The 12,985-nt window shown below is 41.4% G+C and overlaps 1 protein-coding gene across 4 annotated transcripts in view; it reads left to right on the top strand.

Moving 5' to 3' along the window:
* Positions 1 to 12,985, top strand: part of RASGEF1A (RasGEF domain family member 1A) — a 264,311-nt gene that overhangs the window by 47,850 nt on the left and 203,476 nt on the right. The window lies entirely within an intron of this gene.

Below are 12,985 nucleotides of genomic sequence, written 5' to 3'. Positions count from 1 at the left end.
GCCAAAATATGCAGAAAGATTTAAGATGTTAAATGGGGGGCAGAAAATTTTGTTTTTCAAATGCGATAGCCAAAGGCCCGGAACAGTCTCAATATGCCTAGGGCTTGACACCTGCAAGTTTGCTGCTCGAAAATGTTTCAGCAGATGTTATTTGAAAGGCCAGAACAGGGTTGCATCTGTGGATCTGAGCCTTAAAATCTTGAAGAGTTGCATGAATAGGCGCACAATTCAATTCAACAAAACAAAATATGCACAAAGTTTCTAGGAACATGTGCACCCTCTCAAAGCTCTGCTGCTGACCTATACAAGATTTATGATTCAGCTCAATTCTTTAATTTGCTTGCCTCATTACTTGCCCAGTCATACCCACTTGTACTTTCATCCCATCCCATTTCTCATGGTAAGTAGGGTAGGGTTTGGATGGAAATCTCAATTCAACTCCCAAATGCTTTCAGAAAAATGGTGCTTCTTTTGTGATGGCACTCTTCTCTTTGAGAAAACAGCGAATTAGTGCCCTGGCATGCACTGTGCTGCTGGAAGTGCTCTTTCAGGCAAGATGTAAAATTAAGGCTTCGACCTCTTATGGTTATCAAAGCTCCCATGACACTTTTGTAATAGTGGGGTAGAAGCAAATTAGTGCATACTGATGTCCTTGTCACACTGCACATTGGTTAAGTACATTCTGCCTACCTAGTTCCAGCAGAGAAGATATTTCCCACAAGTAGCTCCAAGTTATCTAGTTTTTTAAATTCTCGTTGATAGTTCTTATCTAACCAATCGCTCTCCAACCCCTGACAAGCCTTATAATTTCTGACTGTTGCTAACATGACGTGCATCTTCACTAGTGGCAGCAAAACTGGGTGTACTAGCACAGAAAGGGCTCCAGAGGGCTGCAAGAGTTCCTTAGCACCATGCTGTAGATCATAGGGTGGTTAAAAGCTGTCCACCATCCAGAGTCCCATGTATCCTACCACTCCTAACATTCCACTACCGATGGAGCTGCTCCAGTGTCATCAACAGTGAAATTAAAATAATAATAAAAAAAGTCGGAGAACAGTGCTACTCTAGGCAAGGCCATAGACATAGCTATACACTGTGATATGTGACTGAGATACTGAGAGTTTGCAGGGAGTGACATCTCTGGAACAAAACAAAACAAAACACAGACTTTTCTGCCATAGCATTGATCCAGTTAATATTTTAGTGGTCTGTAATTAAGTTTAGTGCAGCTTGGCAATCTTCATCAAAAAATTCACTCAGGTGTGTTTATTTCTACCCATCTTTTATTCATAGGAATAATTCTTTAATTCTGTAACATGGCCAGAAAAAACTGTTTTTTTTTTCTTTTTTAAGTAACACAAGCGTGAACATTTGTGCTGGCAAAACTTGATTGCACAAACATTTGGGCGAGGCAAACACTAAAGGGGCATGAACTCTGCCAAAGTGAATTCATTTAAACATCAAAATGAATATTCAAAGGAAATGTTTGTCTGCTACTCATCCCCCAGCTCTGTTTGATACACAGAAGATTCACTCTCCAGGACTGTCACTCAAGCACCTTTCACAACCACCAAATTAACCTGAAGTTCTTGGGGGCGGGGAGAATTATATTCAGCAGCACAAAGATCTGTCACAATTGTAAAATGCCAGCCAAAGCATTTTCTCCAATTCCTATGACAGCTAGTGCATTTCTTCCTCCCGTTCCCTCACCCCCCAAGTACTGAAGGGAATGTCAGACCTATTGACTGTCAATACTTCCTTCTTGAACTTCAAATGGAAGTGTCTATTAATCATTACCAAACGCAATACTTTTATCAGTCTTTACAAGAGTTTATGGTCATTTTTATCAACGGCAATCAAATACCCCCCACCAAATGTTCTGTGTTATTAAAAACACGAAGTGTAATTAGAAAAAGAAACCATATTCTCTTTCTCAAGGCACAAACCATGCAGTCGCTATATGGATATAGACGTAATTACATTTAACACATAATTATTGTAGCTGCTTAACTAGCTGTGTGTGCCCTTCACATTGTGTGGCTGATGAATGTGGATTTTCATGACATTTCTGGTTTGCATGTTTGGACACAGCTAAGGGAAAAGAAATAAGTGAAGAAAGCCACTTGTTATTGCTGCTTGATGCACTTGGATATATTTTGGAACTATAGTATGCGAAACACGCAAGAGAAATCTGCAGATAAGAGAGTGATGGACAAAGCACTAAAACCACAGAAGTTCAATTTGGATAAGCAAATCCTTGTATATACAGGGACAATGTCTCCTATGCCAAACAGGTGTCTGCACCCACTGCAGCACCTGTCTCTGGCTGATTCTTACTCAGAGTCTATCCAAGTCACAGTCTTGCATCCATTTTAAAGTTCCTTTGTCTGTTCTGCAAATCCTGAACCTGGAAAATCAGTTCATGCATTTCACCCAGGAGGTGAGGAAAGATGGTCCAGTGGCTAGGGCACTAATGTAGGATTTGGGAGACTGGGTTCAATTCTTTGCTCACCACAAACTTCCTGTCTGATCTTGGGAAAACCCTTTAACTTCTCTCTGCCTCAATTCCCCCTCTGTAAAATGGGGAAAAGAGTACATCCCTAGCTCACAGAGGTGTTGTGAGGATAAATGCATTCAAGGATGTGAGGTGCTGGGGGCCATATTTGTACCTAAGATAGGTATATTCAGGCCAATTTTTATTTCAGCCAAACTCGTTCATTCCTCTTATTATCTTAACTAAACACAGAAATCATTGATGGGGATTTATTTAATTCCCCTTTGCACTGTAAGGTGCATTTCACCAGTTATGAAAGGACGGTAGTCAGAATAAAAGAACAAAATGATAGGTGCAGCCACCCGCCAAATGTCAGTATTGACGGTCTCCCACCTGAAACTCACAGTACAAATCCATCTAAAACACAAAATTGAAAATACAGTATATAATTACTCTCACAAATCTTGGGAGACAGGCCAGTCCTTGCCTACAGACAGCCCCTCAACCTGAAGCAAATACTCACCAGCAACCACACAACAGAACCACTAACCCAGGAAACTATCCTTGCAATAAAGCCCGTTGCCAATTGTGTCCACATATGTATTCAGGGGACACCATCATAGGGCCTAACCACATCAGCTTCACTATCAGAGGCTCGTTCACCTGCACATCTACCAAAGTGATATATGCCATCATGTGCCAGCAATGCCCCTCTGCAATGTACATTGGTCAAACTGGACAGTCTCTACGTAAAAGAATAAATGGACACAAATCAGATGTCAAGAATTATAACATTCAAAAACCAGTCGGAGAACACTTCAATCTCTCTGGTCACTCGATTTCAGACCTAAAGGTCGCAATATTAGAACAAAAAGACTTCAAAAACAGACTCCAACGAGCGACTGCTGAATTGGAATTAATTTGCAAACTGGATACAATTAACTTAGGCTTGAATAGAGACTGGGAGTGGATGTGTCATTACACAAAATAAAACTATTTCCCCGTGTTTATTTCCCCCACCCCCCACTGCTCCTCGGACATTCCTGTTAACTGCTGGAAATGGCCGACCTTGATTATCGCTACAAAAGGCTTTCTCCCCCCTCCCCCTGCTCTCCTGCTGGTAATAGCTCATCTTAAGTGATTACTCTCCTTACAGTGTGTATAACAACATCCATTTTTTTATGTTCTGTGTGTATATAAATCTCCTCACTGTATTTTCCACTGAATGCATCCGATGAAGTGAGCTGTAGCTCACGAAAGCTTATGCTCAAATAAATTGGTTAGTCTCTAAGGTGCCACTAGTACTCCTTTTCTTTTTAGGAGTACTTGTGGCACCTTAGAGACTAACACATTTATTAGAGCATAAGCTTTCGTGAGCTACAGCTCACTTAATGGATGCATAGAATGGAACATACATATATATATATATATAGTACACACACACACACATACACACGCACACATTCAGATAAGTTGGAAGTTACCATACAAACTGTGAGAGGCTAATTAGTTAAGATGAGCTATTATCAGCAGGAGGGAAAAAAAACGTTTGTAGTGATAATCAAGATGGCCCATTTAGACAGTTGACAAGAAGGTGTGAGGTTACTTAACATGGGCAAATAGATTCAATATGTGTAATGACCCAGCCACTCCCAGTCTCTGTTCAAACCCAAGTTAATGGGATCTAATTTGCATATTAATTCAAGCTCAGCAGTTTCTCCTTGGAGTCTGTTTTTGAAGCTTTTCTGTTGCAAAATTGCCACCCTTAAATCTTTTACTGAGTGGCAGAGAGTTTGAAGTGTTCTCCTACTGGTTTTTGAATGTTTTGATTCCTGATGTCAGATTTGTGTCCATTTATTCTTTTGCATACAGACTGTCCGGTTTGGCCAATGTACATGGCAGAGGGGCATTGCTGGCACATTATGGCATATATCACATTGGTAGATGTGGGAGAAAAGACTCCAGGCAGACAGGCAGGCTGGCCTGGGAGTGGCTTGATGAAGAGTGGGAAAGAACAGATATATAAATCCCAAAATTTATGAACTTTCAATGTGGACTTTGAAGACTTTCACTTTGGAATGGTTTATAAATAATAAACCAGACTGAGTATGTGTGTTATTGACTATGAAAAAGCCTTAATGATATTACTAAGGCACCCTGAGGCAGTGGCCACCCCAGGCCATGATGGAGTGCTTTGGAGAAAGTAACCCTGTTACAATGACCAATTCTTAAACTGTTCATACATTACTTTCTCAGCTTATTGAACTGTGTTTCCTGAACTGTTTCTGTAACGAAAATTTGGAAAAATAAATAAATAAATAAGTAAATCACACTAGTTTGAAACAATGGGAAAATATTTGGAGGAAGGCCAAAACCACCTCATTTGTGTTACCATTAAGGAAAATGATTACACAAATACTTTTATCAATAGTATCAGAACTCCATTTATGCTAAGGAAAATCTACAAAAAGATTGCCCTAAGATAATATTTTTGAGGAAAAATAAATAGCATTTTCAAGGACACTAAAAGAAGGCTTCCCACAAAACCCATAATGGTCTGTTAGGTTAGAATCCAAAGGAGGTTATGGACTCTGGGAAGGAGTCATTGATAACACAATTATTACTAGCAGCCAGATGTGTGATAGCTTGTTTTTGGAAAAGGACATTAACCAGCCTTATATTAGGGTAAAGTATATTTTATAATGTGTGGTTATTTTTGGAACCTGAAAAAAAATAAGTACACAGAGGACAAGAGATTGTCCAAACACAAACCGGCCTTTTTAAAAGGTAACAAGGAATGAGATTTGTAATGCTTATATGGAAAGTTCAAGTATGTTAATGACAAAACACAAAGTTGAAAAATAATTTATATATATATACATACACACACACACACACACACCCCTCTCGATTTTTATTTGAGTGTGTATTGACAAGTCTGAATTGATATTGCATATCTTTTTAATATCTGGGTCACCACCAGTAAACCTCTTCGCATTAATACTGTCTAAATTAAATAGTTGTCTTTACTATTCATTACCATTAGGCTAAATGGTTTTCTCAACGTAGCCTGACACTATAAAGTATATTTTATATTTATATATCCTTTTACTCCAAAGCATTAGGTACATTCTATACACACAGTAGTAAGAACTGTAACAGTCACTGTGACGGAGGACAGCAGCCAGCAAATACCCAAGATGCTGCACAAGAGTAAAGCCTTACTACATTAAATCTCTATTTTCCAATGTACACATACTCCCCACAGAACGTCACTTTGTAACATATGGTGGGAATCCAGACAAAGTAACACACGGAACTTTGTTCATCTACTTGAGGATGAAAGTCTAAGCCAACCCTGCCCAGATTTGACACAGTGGATGCATGCAGCCTAAACATTCCACACCTAAGGTTGACCCCACAGTCATTCCCCACAGCACACCCTGCATAGTTCTATTGCTACACTGTACATGCTCTCATTTTCTTTTCAAGACAGCTGGTCTCTCCACAGAAAATGTTTGTGCTAAAAGCATTTCCACTCCCCCAGTGCCTTCTATTCCTTCTCCTTATTTCTCCCTAGAGAACCCACTTTTCACCCTACCTCCCCTTCCACTCCCCAAAAAAACAAAGTTCTGTGGGAGCCAGTAAGCTTTGGACAGAGGGAGAGATGCATATTCTCCACTGTGAAGCACACTCTGTCCCTCCAGCTGAGGGGTGGGGAGGAGAGGAACTACTTACTCAGGACATTCTTGTCCAGGAACCATAAGCACTTTCCTAATTAATCCTCTCACACTCCACAGTGAGGCAGGTAAATGGGTATTAGTTGGGTGAATAGGTATTTTACAGACAGGCAAACAGGAGATTAAGAGACTATTCCCAGGTGTAAACAAAGTAGCTTTCATGGAAATATAGGTCATAATAGCGCCTTCCCTCTCCCTTCACAGGCTTAGATTAAGAAATGCACATCTTTATATCTTCAGTGTTGGATGAACGAGTCAATAACTCACACTGCTTGTGAGCCAGCATGTGCGACACTTCAGCTGTCAGATTGCTTTCAGAACCTCTATGCTCTTTGCTGCTCCACTTCCCTTATCTTCCAGACAACACAAAGAAATCAAGTACATTGAAGACTATGATAACTGCAGTTCAAACAGATGGGCACCCACCAGCACCATTGCACAGGTGTCTCATGGTTATGGTACAGACCAGCAGATGGCAGCAATAATAACTAAAATGTTTAACAGCAAATTTACTTGGTGTATAATCTTATTTTTACAACATAGCTGAGAATTCTCCAAAGCTCACAAATTGCTTGATGCATTAGATGATTGTGCATTCAATCCAGAAAGTGCCCACAGACCTTGTTTTGTACACCTTCTTTCCCATATATTAACCCTTTAGCACTAATATGCTACAGAAGTGCAGTGTCAAAAGCAGCTGGAGATCAAAGACTTGCAACTCTCTCACCACATTGTAACATCTTTGGCTCTGTTCTGCTCCTTCCCTTGCACTATGACTTTTCCTTGCCTCCCAGCACAGTGCTTCTTCAGGACACACAACAGGCACAAAACTTCAGCCAGCCAGTTTCAGCTCTTAAAACATGTGCTTGATAGGCATGCTCTCCTTAGGATCCCCTCCTCATTTAGCTCCCTCCCCTCTACACCCCTTTTTCACTCTGTTTACATTAATTTAGCTACTTCTCCACACAGTACGGCAACAAAATGGCTATGCCCAAGACCAAGGCACATTGGTTGCTATTGCCTGGGTTGATGGATCAGCTGTGACCTGACTCACAGTTTGGAATTCCAATAGACGCTGGAGATTTAGCAAACAATGTATTTAAGGGGTGTAAAGATTTCTCTTCTACTCCTGAGAAACCTCTCTGTTCAAAAAGCAGGGAAGAAAGGAGCATCTGACAGACCCCTTAAAATATTCTATTGCCAGTCTTCATTCGAAAAGAATTCTTAGAATCATGGGCTTTAATTTCTTCTCTGAGCCCTTTTAAATGCCCAGCAGCTAGCACCAGAGAGGGCACCTTGGCAACCCGATAAGCCATTACCAACTGTAGCTATCACGCAATACCCTAACAAATGCCCTCCTTGAAACCCAAACCTCTCTGTTCTGCTGTACTTCAACTACAGTATGAGAGGGCAGCTTACTCTTCACTATTAATCTTATTTCTCAGAAAGGCCTGGAAGAGAACAAGAGTTTGAACTCCTTCAAGATATAAATAAAAAAATGTGAAGGAGTATATTGCCATGGTAATAATTGTGAATGCCTAGATTTCTGAGTCACACTGGCCCAGGGAGTTTCCAAGCACTCTAGATAGGACTCAAGCGTGTCTCTCTCATTTGCAAATTATATCCCAATTCTGTCTGGATTTTTAGGTATCTTCCTGCAATGTCTTAGTCTTGTCCATGATGAGTCACCCTCATGTTATTTAATTAAACAAAGTATAATCAGAAACATAAAATACTTTCTCATTTCTACCCCAGATTTAACTCCCTTGTGTCAGACACTAGCTCAGCACAGAAGGCACTGGCAGTTGACGTGGGCACCATAATCACCTTTTAAATATTTACAGCCCTAAATTCATCAGTGATGTCTCTTTGAATCTAGAGAAAATTTCTCACTCAAGGTCAAATGCTTGCTCATGGAATTCAAGAAAGTGAATTTCACAGCTTTTCAGACCTTGCATGTACAGACAACAACACAGTCATTCAGCAGCTGCAAGCAAGACAGCCCCCAAATTGTACTAGCTGCCCTGTGTGATGCAGACAAGAATGTCTCATTTCTCAGCTTATTTTAGCTGTTACTTTATCAAAGGAGCTGGGGGAGGGGGAGATAGATACAATTTTTCTCTACCCATTTCTGGACAGTTTATTCCTCTGGGAGTTTCAGAACATAACCTTTTTCTCACTTGCACCATTCACTCTACCGCCTGCGTTTACCTGGTCCTATTCAGAAGCACATTTAGAACTAAAGAAAGTTAAGTTGGTAGCACTAGAGATGGAAGTCCTTGCCATTCTACATGTTTCTCAATGCTGTCAAGTTAACATATCATACCTCAATTCCTGACCTATATTATGCCTGGGGAGTCAAGAGAGACTTCATTCTCCATGGCCCATTTAATCTCTTCAGAAGCTGGGGTTGCCAACAAGAAAGGTGAATTAGGGCTTGAGCCAAAGGATGCTGAATTCAGTGGGTCTCTTCCCATCAAATGGTTTCAGAGTAACAGCCATGTTAGTCTGTATTCGCAAAAAGAAAAGGAGTACTTGTGGCACCTTAGAAACTAACCAATTTATTTGAGCATAAGCTTTCGTGAGCTACAGCTCACTTCATCGGATGCATACTGTGGAAAGTGTAGAAGATCTTTTATACACACAAAGCATGAAAAAATACCTCCCCCCACCCCACTCTCCTGCTGGCAATAGCTTATCTAAAGTGATCACTCTCCTTACAAAGTGAATGATAATCAAGTTGGGCCCGCTGCCATGTACATTGGTCAAACTGGACAGTCTCTACGTAAAAGAATAAATGGACACAAATCAGATGTCAAGAATTATAACATTCATAAACCAGTCGGAGAACACTTCAATCTCTCTGGTCATGCGATTACAGACATGAAAGTTGCAATTCTTCAACAAAAAAACTTCAAATCCAGACTCCAGCGAGAAACTGTTGAATTGGAATTCATTTGCAAATTGGATACAATTAACTTAGGCTTGAATAGAGACTGGGAGTGGCTAAGTCGTTATGCAAGGTAACCTATTTCCCCTTGTTTTTTCCTAACCCCCCCCACCCCCGCCCAGACGTTCTTGTTAAACCCTGGATTTGTGCTGGAAATGGCCCACCTTGATTATCATACACATTGTAAGGAGAGTGATCACTTTAGATAAGCTATTGCCAGCAGGAGAGTGGGGTGGGGGGGAGGTATTTTTTCATGCTTTGTGTGTATAAAAGATCTTCTACACTTTCCACAGTATGCATCCGATGAAGTGAGCTGTAGCTCACGACAGCTTATGCTCAAATAAATTGGTTAGTCTCTAAGGTGCCACAAGTACTCCTTTTCTTTTTCCATCAAATGCAATGGACTTTGTATCAGGCCCTTAATTACCAGTTGTAATGGTAGCTTGTGTGATGAGAACATCTGCCCAGTTCCCATTAGAAACAAATATGAAACCAAAAACTTTTTTCACATACTACAAGCCACCAAGCAGATATGAAATATTTACCTATAAGAGCTGAATTCAAATCAACATTATAGTGGTGTAAAATTATGCACCACTTTTTACCAGATTCTTGACTCTTTCTAGTTTTCTAACAACCCTCTCAACCAATATTGAGGTTTCAAGCAGTTAATTTCATTTTCTCTACAATATAGAAGTGGAGACAATGTGGGATTCCGCTGAAATTATTAAACAGACATTAAATTCTTAAGTCCCTTTTACCCTCCCCAGCTCTCAATCTTCAACTCTTGCTTAGCACTACCTCATGTCCTTTGATCTGTGAATTCCTAGCCCTGCCATGGAACGGTAATATAATTTGAATATGTTATTAAAAAAGACAGGCTTTAGCAGAACGAGCTTCTTTCAAAGGTAACACACCCACAAAGCCAGTTAAGAGGAAGGGGAAAAAAGGATTACCTAATAGTTGTGTCACAGTCAATTTTATTATGTTGCAATATTCCACTGTTAGCTTTTGTGTAGCAAAGGTGCAGAAAAGCAATTGTATGGGTCCCAGAAAAGCCACTGTAAGAAGCCAAGCATAGTACATGAAAAATACTGAGCAATCATCATATCAGTTCATTTCTCCTCTGTGATATGATGGGCTTTGAATACAGTTTCTTTTCCCTCAGCCAAAAGTTTTCCCTCAAAAGTCAGTGGAGTGAATCTTTTACCGTTTTCCTAACCTGGGGTTGAGCATGTGTGGCCCTGCTGTCTGAAACAATATCTCTATTCTTTACTTTGTTTTTTAAAAGGGTTGAAAGAAATTGAGCTGGGCAAAACCTGTGGCTTTCTGTTTAAAGGAGGCTTTTGAGGCCACATCTGATTTTTTTAAGGCCTTTGATGTGCGGTGAAAGCTAATCTGAGTGTCTAAATAGCATGTGGAAATTCTCTCATGAATCAACATCTTCTGAGATCTCTATAGTGGCAAAAATAGGACCAAAGTTTAGCAACTATAAGTAGGTGTTTTTGCAACCTGCTGCAAAACACGGTTCGCACACTGGGCCACATTGTTTCAAAGGAGATCAGGGCCAGATTTTCAAGTGCTAAGCGCACAAAATCAGGATCAAAGATTTTGAAGTGAACCTCAGCTCCCATTTAGGCACCTACATAAGGATTTCAGTAGTGCTCAGCACCCAGCAGCCCCATGACGACACTTATGGTTGGACTTTCAAAAAAGCTCAGCTCTCAACATGCTGAGATCTTACAATTGGTGACAGATTTTTTTTGAGAGTGCTGAGCATTTTTGAAAATCGGGTCTATTATGTTGAGTCAAAAACTCACCCCTTCACTGGGGTTTGGCTTCATTAACATAAACATCAACAAATAGGCTTCAACTCCATGGGTGCTCTGGGGTGGGAGCACCCACGAGGGGAAAATGGTGGGTGCTGAGCACCCACCGGCAGCCCCCCGCAAGCAGAACCTCCCCCTCCTTGCACTGCGTCCTGCCCACCGGCGGGCCCTGCCGCTTAGCACCTCCCTCTCCCTCCCCATGCCTCCCGTCTGCCACAATCAACTGTTTTGTGGCATGCAGGAGGCTCTGTGGGGGGAGGAACGAGGCTGCAGTGTGGTCGGGGGAAGGACAGGCAGAGGTGGGGTGGGACTTGGGGGAGGGGGTGGAATGGGGGTGGGGCTTGGGGCAGAGCCAGGGTCGAGCACATTGGAAAGTTGGCACTTGTGCATCAACAATCAGGTAACAGGTCAGTTTGAGTCTGTTCCTTAGCCATGGCTGCTCATATGTTTCTATTTCAAGATGGCTTTGCCTGCACATTAGGTTGTTCTCTAACCTAAATGTCTTTCTGTCAGGGCAGCAACCCTGTGAAGCTGCTTCCACCCTTTTTATCACCCTCCTCTCTCACTCGGTAAAAACAACCAAAATACTGGACATGAAGAGCCTAGGCCAGTTGTTTAAGACTCCTTGTGAATTTTTCCAGTTTCCTTCTGTGCGTGGTAGATGGAAAGAGATGTTATTCTCTTTTCCTTCCCGCTGTTAATTTTTCAGGGCTAATCATCTCTCTCCTCAGTCTTATAAGACAGTTTAATAATAAAAAAACCCAGCTAGTTTAAAACAGGTTAGGAAGTCATGCACAAACTCATGGTGTTCTGAGCCTATATGATTTTCTGTGCTGAGCATAGGGTGACCAGATGTCCCAATTTTATAGGGACAGTCCCCATTTGGGGGTCTTTTTCTTATATAGTCTCCTATTATCCCCCACCCCCGTCCTGATTTTTCACACTTGCTGTCTGGTCACCCTAGCTGAGCACTATTATCACACTGCTGTTTGAGTGCATATATAATACCCATCAGGGACTCCCCTGACCCTCCCACATAAGCCCTGTTGGAAAGGGTCGGTTTAAAATAAGAAATAGAATGTGGGGGAAAGGACAGTGCATTATAGTTTAAGACACTGAGTTCAATCCCACCACCTATGACTTTTTTCACCTATTTAGGAAACTGTAAGCAAATCAGAGAACAAATTCCCTAAACACTTAAAACACAACCATTTGTAGTGAAGATTACACTCTGTGCCTCATTCTATGGGTATGTCATCACAGCAGCTGGGAGCCTGGGTAGACAAATTCATGCTAGTGGGGCTTGGGCTAGGGCTCTAAAAATAATAGGGTGGACATGGTTGCACCGGTGGTGGCTCGGGCTAGCCACCTGAGCTCAGCCCCGGGAGCCAAAGGGTTCTGAGCTCAGTTGGGTAGCACAAGCTTCCAGTGGAGCAGCAATGTCCACACTGCTATTTTTAGTGAATTAGCCCAAGCCCTGTTAGGGTGTGTTTGTTTGCCTGGGCTGAGTGGCTGGCTCCCAGCTGCTATGTGCACATACCTTTAAAGTGGCAACTGCACGAATACCTTCAATAGGTTTGTAGTCAAGCAAAAATAAGTGCCCTCTCTCATCACCTGCTGTGTTCTGTCCTCCTCCAACCCCATTTTCATGTTCTTCCTTCACTTGCTGAAACAACATACAGCTAGTGAAAGCAGTGGTAGCATCAGGAACTTTGCTTTATCCACACTGGTGCAGCAAACAGTATGGAACCTAAGTTGCTGGAACACACTGTCCTTCCCAAGCACTTCTTTCTTTTCTTTCCCACACTTTGGAACTATTGTTCCACAGCCTTTAGGAAGAATTTATAAAAATATTGTGTAAATTCTTAAGCCATATACAAATATTTTTCAAATATCAGTTCTCTTTGATGGACTTTCCATTCCAGTGACTGTGTATTTACCCTCCCTTCAATTAAACTTAAAGGTGGCCCGC

This window comes from Lepidochelys kempii, chromosome 7, assembly GCF_965140285.1.
Source record: "Lepidochelys kempii isolate rLepKem1 chromosome 7, rLepKem1.hap1, whole genome shotgun sequence".
Taxonomy (NCBI): domain Eukaryota; kingdom Metazoa; phylum Chordata; order Testudines; family Cheloniidae; genus Lepidochelys; species Lepidochelys kempii.
The sequence above is the reverse complement of the archived record's forward strand: the minus strand, read 5'-3'. Positions and strand labels throughout refer to the sequence as shown.